We start from the raw sequence: 8,062 nt of genomic DNA, 5'->3' as shown, positions 1-8,062 counted from the left end.
GAATGCCGCCCTTTGGCCTTCTGCTTATCCCTTCTTTTGTGTTCCCTGCTTCACTTTGCCATATGCTGAAAGAAATGTACTCTCCTCTGCCAGCCATGACATCAGACAACATTTTTCATAATCTCGAGATGATTTCCAACATGCTCAAATAAACCTCTTTAAAGCCATAACCATCTTCCTACGAAAAATTAAAAAAGAAGACGCAGGCAGATGTGTTGATCCATTATGTGTGTATGACTATGTATTTTCCCCAAAGGGCACTAGCACATTCCATTATAGAATAGTGGGCTTGTACAGGGTGGCTTAGCATGTTGGAATTGGACTGGGGAGACTTAGGTTCACACCCCTGATCAGCCAAGTGGTGTGACTATGTATTGTTACTGGGCGGCAAGTTCCACTAGCCTCAGCAATACTTACTCCTGATTGCACAGGATTATTCAGCTTGGCAAACATGTCCAGCTTCTTCAGAAATAAAATAAAATCTTCAGACAGCTGAAATGCAACCTGTCATTATTAATTAGAAATGCAGAAAAACACTGCAAGGAACAGCTGCAGTAGGACTAGCTGCCATGTTGTAGGAACCCCACTGAAGGAAAGAAATATCTTAACCAGCCTCTGCGCGATTATGTTCCTCATTTTCTGATGTACTCCGTGCTAATCTGTCACAAAAAATAGCAGGCCTCACTGTCAGTGGATATACAGTGGGCTGCATCGCCTCCAAATTGCCCCTTCTAGACAAGTACTACTACAACTACTGATTTTATTATTTGTACCCCCCCCCATCTGACTGGGTTGCCCCAGCCACTCTGGGCAGCTTCCAACAGATATTAAAACATAATGAAACATCAAACATTAAACACTTCCCTATATAGACCTGCCTTCTAAGGGTAAAGGAGGCCTGCTCTTGCCTTGCACCTGCCATGCTTCTGTAATGGCTTCACTTCACACAAGAAAAAGGTCTGCCTCTTCTGTCTAGGCTTGCTTACTTTTCAACCTTTGCTTCTGTATATCTTTAACAGCAGCCCAGTGGGTAAACAATAGCAGAGAATCACATTTGTTTCTGAGCCGTTAGAAACCTCATTCACTGATTTCTGCAGCGCAAGCAGCTCAACAAGGCACAGGAGGAAGTCAGGTCATTCCCACCACTCACTGGCCAGTGGCAACTCTACATCTACCAACCATAATGGCACCATTTCAATATAAAGATTCAAGCCACAGAGCTGAGTTGGGTCCTTCGCATTTTCATTCTCATGTTTCTCCCCACTGGTTCTTTTGTCTAGAGCTGCTCGCCAGGAAGCCCTGGACAACTGCCCCTTGCCATCCCTAGAAAACTGTCCTGGCCCCATCCACAGCTGTGTCAACATTTTTGTAAGGTCCCCTTGAAGAGAGGGATCTCTAGCAGGCAGTTTCGTGGGAAATGTGCTGCCACTGAGACACACAGGCCGTTCCAAAACTAGCATGGGATGATGGATGCTTCTGAAAGATCCGAAGCTTCAGGCATCGAGGTCTCCCCATGCTATAGAGAGCCTTGTAAATTCTCCTTCTAAAGCTATGCTTGTTCCAAGGGGAAAGAGGAAGCTTCTGACCTCCTCCTCCTCCTTTCCAAGGTAAACTCTTCAAGCTCAGCCCCACAGCATTTTCTCATCTGTCATGTCCTGCATGAAAGAGGTTTATACAGCCCAGCACCCGTGAGGACACAAAATTGCTTGTGGTTTTGAAATATCAGGGAATACTTTGCATCTTAATTCAAGCCTACCAGATTTGCACATCACAAAACAACGTGTAAGCCAAACGAGCCTGTGTGCATAAGGGCAAAGTGTGCATAAAAGCACATACATTCACAACAGCAGCATGCAAACATGCATTATATTAATAAAAATTGCTTGCAAAAATGTGAATGGTACAATGCCAATGAATTTTAGTGAGGACATTTTACCAAAAAAAGAGAAGAAAAGAAAAAGAAAGAAAGAAAGAAAAAGCCCAACAAACTAATGTTGAACTTAAGAGGGTAAACAAAAGAAAAATGCAAAGAAAGAAAATAGATGGATTCATCCATCCCTGACTAATATGCAATATGACCGACGGTGCTTACTGGTTGGCACAGGTTTAAAAAGCAGCTGCTTCGAGCTTGCTGATGCCAAAGAGAGGAAATAATCAAAGGTAGGGAAATGTACAACAGTTCTGGCAGAGGCCAGAGGAAGGCTTCACACCATAGGAACAGTTAGTCAAATGCTCTAATAAAAGGAAAGGATGTTTATGGTGAGAAATCAGGAAGCGCTTTCAGGAAATGGGAAGGAAAATTGAGATGAAACAGGGGAAGGGAAAACATAATACATACACACAGAGAGCTGTTGTTCAGTTACATTTATAAAATTGGACTATCATCAACTTTTTGATCTTGGGCTTCCACCGGTTCCCTTTTGATGCCTACTCAACCCACTCATTCAAACAGAGATGTTCAGCAGGTGTCAGTGGTCCCTTCACTATTGAGTTAGGAGTCTATTTTAAGCACAGGCAACAAACACATTTCTGTCCTGGTGTGAACTTAATGATCACATGAAATTACACTCGTTATGATCTTTATTGATAGAATAAACCCCATGCTGATCACCTGTTGATCCAAGTCCTTAATACTACCACTACCCCTGAGGTTCATTCGTTAAAATATGTGTGATGAGTTCAGCAGCTCCACTGGTTTTTATGTGAGCTGTGTGTGTTATAAGTGGGTCTAGGATTTCATTTTAAGCCTTCATATCATCAATTGTAGTGAAATGCTTGTCGCTGAATGAGTGACAAAGAAAAGACTTGTGCATTTCAGGATACCACTGGCAGTGGGTGAGGTGATACAATTTCTGCAGAGCGCACAGGGATTTGCTGTAGTCTCTCATCTTCCCCGCAAGATCCCAATCAGTGGGGTCTGCACCACTCAGTGTCAGAGATATTCAGCAGGGCTTTTGCTTTGTTTTTTGCTAGGGATGCTGGTGAAGGAAAAGAACTTCAAGATCTCATGAAAGCATGTCTCAAATAAGAGGCATGTTTCACAAGTGCCCAAATTCTTCTCCTGCTTAGATGAAATTCCTAGCTGGGGAATAATGACCAGATTTACCCCCTTCAAGGCACACCCATACAACTGGTCTAATGCAAGCATGGCAAAACAACAACAAGAAACAGAGGGCATGGGGCTCCTCTCTGCATGCTCTGGTTTCACTCCTGCAGAATTCTGCCCCCTCCAAACTAACAGAGAGTAGCAGTTTAGCTCACAGAAATTACTCTAGCTTACTGCATTTTGGGAGCATAGAGATTTGGGATAGTTTCCAAATTAATAGGTTAAGCTTTGGTGAGCTTGCACATCTCCCCCATTTGCAGTGCTATGTTAAGGGGATGTATGGGAGCCATACATATCTAAAAAGTGGGGGCAGGTTTCTCCCCTTTTTAACTAAGCCTCATATTGCAGTTGTTTATCATGTCCCATAGACGTTAACGGGAACCATCAAGAACTAGTTTCACTGTCTTTAGCTGCCAGGGTTCTGCCCTGCTCAGACATAAGACCTGAGGCCTCTTCAAAGGAAAGCAAGGGTAGAAGGACCCTAAAGCAGATCCCACACAGCCAATGAACCAGAAGAGACTAATGGAGCCACATACCCCTGCCCCAGGACTGGACATCTGGCTGGCCACTGTGATAAAGGAGTGCTGGACAAGATGGGCTGTTTGACCTGATCCAGCAGGGCTTTTCTTATGAGAACCCAAGAATCTGAAACCACAGCATTCCCAACAAATTGCCATCCAACCTATGCTTAAATATCTCCATCGCTTCCCAAGGCGGTCTGTTCCACTGCTGAACAGCTTCCTGTTGTTAGGAAATTGCTTCCAATGTTGAGCTTCCTTGCAGGTCCCACCCATTAGTCCTGCCATCTGGAGAATCAGAAAGCAAGTATACTATACCCTCCACGTGGCAGCCCTTCAGGTATCAGAAGACAGCTCTTAGTTGCCAGTTCCTTAGCTGTTGCTCAGCTGAAAAAATGCCCCCTGTTGAATGTCAAGTTTGGATCTCAGATCTAAGGCTCAGCTCTGAGCATGCAACCTGTCAAGCATGTCTGCAAGTGATATAGATGCCACCCCATAACTCTGCCCCAAACAGCCCTTTGCTTTGAGCAATCACTGCAAAGCATAAAAATGGGCTTCAAGGCTTTTTCCTCTCTCCTTTAAAAGCAAAACAAAAACAAATTGCTCCCTCCAAATTGGCATAATTTAGACAAGGTAAATGGTTATTGTCAAAAATAAAAATGCTTCCATAAATCTTCCCACTGGGGATCAAAAGCAGGGAATGTAGGAGCCTGGAAAATGGATGATATGACACTTCACCTACTCTGTTGTATTTATATTATCCTGCCCAACCGACAGATTATTATTTTTTTTGAAGGTTTATAATTTAAATGCCAAACTTCATCATTTGTCCCTGATAAAATAAACATTTAAATATCTGTGTTGTGCTTCATTAAACTACCTCTTGAATGTATTGGAACATTTCTTTGCATGCCTTGGATTCATAGCACTTATTCTCTTTGCAGTGACAATATTTATTTCTGCTCTATTTTTTTTTTAAATAGCATGAAAAGCAGAAAAAACCCAAACTGGAGTTGCAGATCAATGGTTGTTTAAATGTCCAACTTGGAAAATTTAAGACACATAGTGATGATCTCTCTAAATCTACCTAGAACATTCTAATTGAAACTGTTGGCTGGTTTTTAATAGACAAAATAATAAGAAGTTACTTAAATTCAAAACATATTTTCCTCAGTGGAAAAAAGCAGTGGGATTTCCCCCCCCCCCTGCTGAAATGTCTGTCCTGTTTTTTATATTTCATTTTTAGATGTTTGTTGGATTGTTTGGCCAGGTATAATGGTCATATTAATCAAATGCGCTGTGATATTTAACACACTTTGGTAAAATATTTCAAGATCAGCAACTGGAAGATATGGCAGAAGTGTAAAAAAATTGTTTGATTCATAATCTGCTGGTTATATTAATGTTAAAATTTCAGAATGCCAGTTGTCAACAAAAAGGGGGAAATGATGGGGGACTCTCTCTTAAAGCAATCTTTGTTTTATAAAGTGTTCATATCAGATTTATGCTTTCTGGATATTGAGCTGTTGAAATCATCTGAAAACCCTTTGGCCAAAACCACAGAAATCCAACCATTCTGCCATAATAAAGACATTATTATTTCCATAAAATCAATCAATTGGACACAAATGAGCATATTTTCCCCACAGGATCTGAGGAAGTCACAATGTCAAATTATTTGCAATATCTCACGTTTTAGAGGCAAATATGTTTTGTTTCAGCAATGTTCTTTCCCCCACAGAATAATACCTGTCAGAAAAGAAACAAAACTTTAGATGCCCCAGCTATGAGAAAATCTGCTTGTTGGTATTCACAAGATAGATCTATAGTCCAATATGTGAGATCTTTAAGAGAAGCAGACATTATGGGTGATACCTATCGCCATGCCAACAAATGCAATGGGCCTTTTTCTTCCTTCCTTTTCCTCTCCCCTCCCCTGGAGTCTTCTATACCCCTCCCAATCTTTTCCCCCCAACAAGCAAAAGTCTTTTGTGCATGTGAGCTGGCATTGCTGGATGTAGCCCTATGCAAGTTTCTCTCTAAGGATATGCAATGTATAATAAGGGATGTGGGGTGCTTTCAGATGGGTGCTTATTGTGGGATATTGTGGGATGCTCCTCAGGCATGCATATTTTTTGCAGCATCCATGCGGCATCATTGGTATAAAAATTTTAGCTCATATTTTTCCTTTGGTGGGGAAAAATTCATAGATAAAAAAATCTGTTTTTTCTTATCAGGTTGTCTGTGGGAAGTGTAAACCTGAGTTACATTAGTAGCCCCACATGTTTTTTTAAAACTAAAAAATATTAATATGGACACTGTGGGTGATACTCAACTAAGTCATAGCGTAGAACAATCTATCTTAATGGTTGTACTCCAAGTATGGTTGGACAGTGTTCTCGAAGTTACCAACATGAGCTTGACCAAACTGCGGGAGGCAGTGGAAGACAAGAGTGCCTGGCGTGCTCTGGTCCATGGGGTCACGAAGAGTCGGACATGACTAAACAACAACAACTTCTACATGCATGTACCCTACTATGTAGAAACCGGTCAATTTTCTACATTGGGACAAATGGGGCACTGCCCCACCAACCTTGGTCTGTTCTCAACCACCTTCTCATTCTCCTTAGTCTCAGTGCTGCTCTTGTTGAACTCAACAAGGAGGAGGATGGGGACAACACTGGAATAAGTTGGTGCTGCCTGTGATTGGCTCCATCTTCATCTACTATTGGTCTCACCTGCTTTCTGCCCCACTAGTCCCAATGGGTGCCAGCCACTGCTACTTACTGCCAAGATATAGGCCCTCCAACACATTACTCAGCAAAAGCTCATTATTTCACTCCGCCAACAAATAGGACAGCAGAAAGTAGGTACATGACTTCACGTCAGGCCAGGTCAACCATGTATTTTTGTACAAGTTGGGGAGTTCTGCTTCTGACTCACTATCTTGAACAGGCAAGAGAACTGGGTTGAAAATGCTTAATGGACTTAGAGTAATAAATTCACGGGATAGTACAACTATGTGGCTAGAAGGGACTGTGTTCTCCACTCCAATTCCCGAAATGGAAACCACACACCAGATGTAAACCATTCCTGCAGATGGTTGTCCAGCTTCCCTGGAGAATGAGATTCTACAAATTCTCTCAGCAACCCTTTTCATTGCCAGCTGTTCTTAAAGTTAGGAAAGTTTACTAATATTATTCAGCTGAAAATGCAGAACTAAATCCCACTGCTACTTATCCACCCAAGTCTTTGGAGAACAAGTTCTTTATTTTTACACCTCCTTTGTGGTACATGTTAAGTACTGAGAAACAGTTATCACTTACAACTCTGTTAAACTCCCCCCCCCAGCAACACTTTCCCATATCTCTTCACTTATTATAAAACATAACAGCAGCATACACTTTCTCACACCCACATCTCTTAAGCAAGACAAAAGCTCAGGGCTAGCTAGACACAGAGCAGAAGTCATCCCACATTTATCCAAGGGATGAAACCAAATGGTACAACCAATACCCTTATATGCAAGGGGTACTTTTAAACACATTGCCAATGTGGAGCCTACAATCTGGAGCAAGCCCTTAGCTCAAATGGTGAGGCGATTTAACCCTTTCTCTCCTCCACTATGGTCCCAATTCAAAACCTGCATTTTATATTGGAAAAAACCCTCCCATTCCGTTCAGCAGGAAGGTTTCCCCTCATGCAAATTGCAGGTAGGGGAGTGGCAATCTGGATTGGGATCATAACAGGAGGCAGTTAAAGCCCCTTAACTCTCTATGCCAGGTCTCCAATCCCAATCACCAGCCCCTGCCTCCTTTGCTGGCAAGTTGTGTTTAAAACAGCTCTGGACTCGAGTGCATATTATGCTGTCTTGTTATTCCCAAGTTTCTTCTAAATTCAAGTAAGGGTTATCCATCCTTGTCCTGACAAAGCAAAATGCAGGAAGAAAACAATTCCAATGCAAACCAGAGTTGAATCCATAATCTTTGAGGGTGTTGGCTGGTTTTTTTCTTTTGAGATCCATGCTCTTCTTGTTGACAGTTGGTGTACTTCTCATGTATTTCCTGGGGGAGCACATGAATATGTGTTAAGCTGTGGGGGAGAAAGGCGCAACCCCTGCGTTCTCCTCTGCCTGTAGATCATTGGAAAATCACTTTTGTTCTTCCAGGGAGCCAAGATCAGAGATCATCATCATCAGTAAGGAATTTTGTATATAGAGATTCTGCCAGCCTGAAAGTTAAAAGTTTAAGATTTTGAAAGGACATTTTAATGTCATCATTCTTTCAGTTTAGCTAATTTAACATTGGTTCAGTGGGGAATTTTCGCAGGCACATGTTAATATATACAACCTTATAAAAATCTCTAAACTCCAAAAAAATAATCAGGTCACACGAACAATAAAAGATGAGTAATATATTAAAAGCAGACTCCAAGAAAA

The sequence above is a fragment of the Podarcis vaucheri genome, assembly GCF_965113315.1.
Source record: "Podarcis vaucheri genome assembly, chromosome: 6".
Lineage (NCBI taxonomy): Eukaryota > Metazoa > Chordata > Lepidosauria > Squamata > Lacertidae > Podarcis > Podarcis vaucheri.
This window is presented reverse-complemented; position numbering follows the sequence as displayed.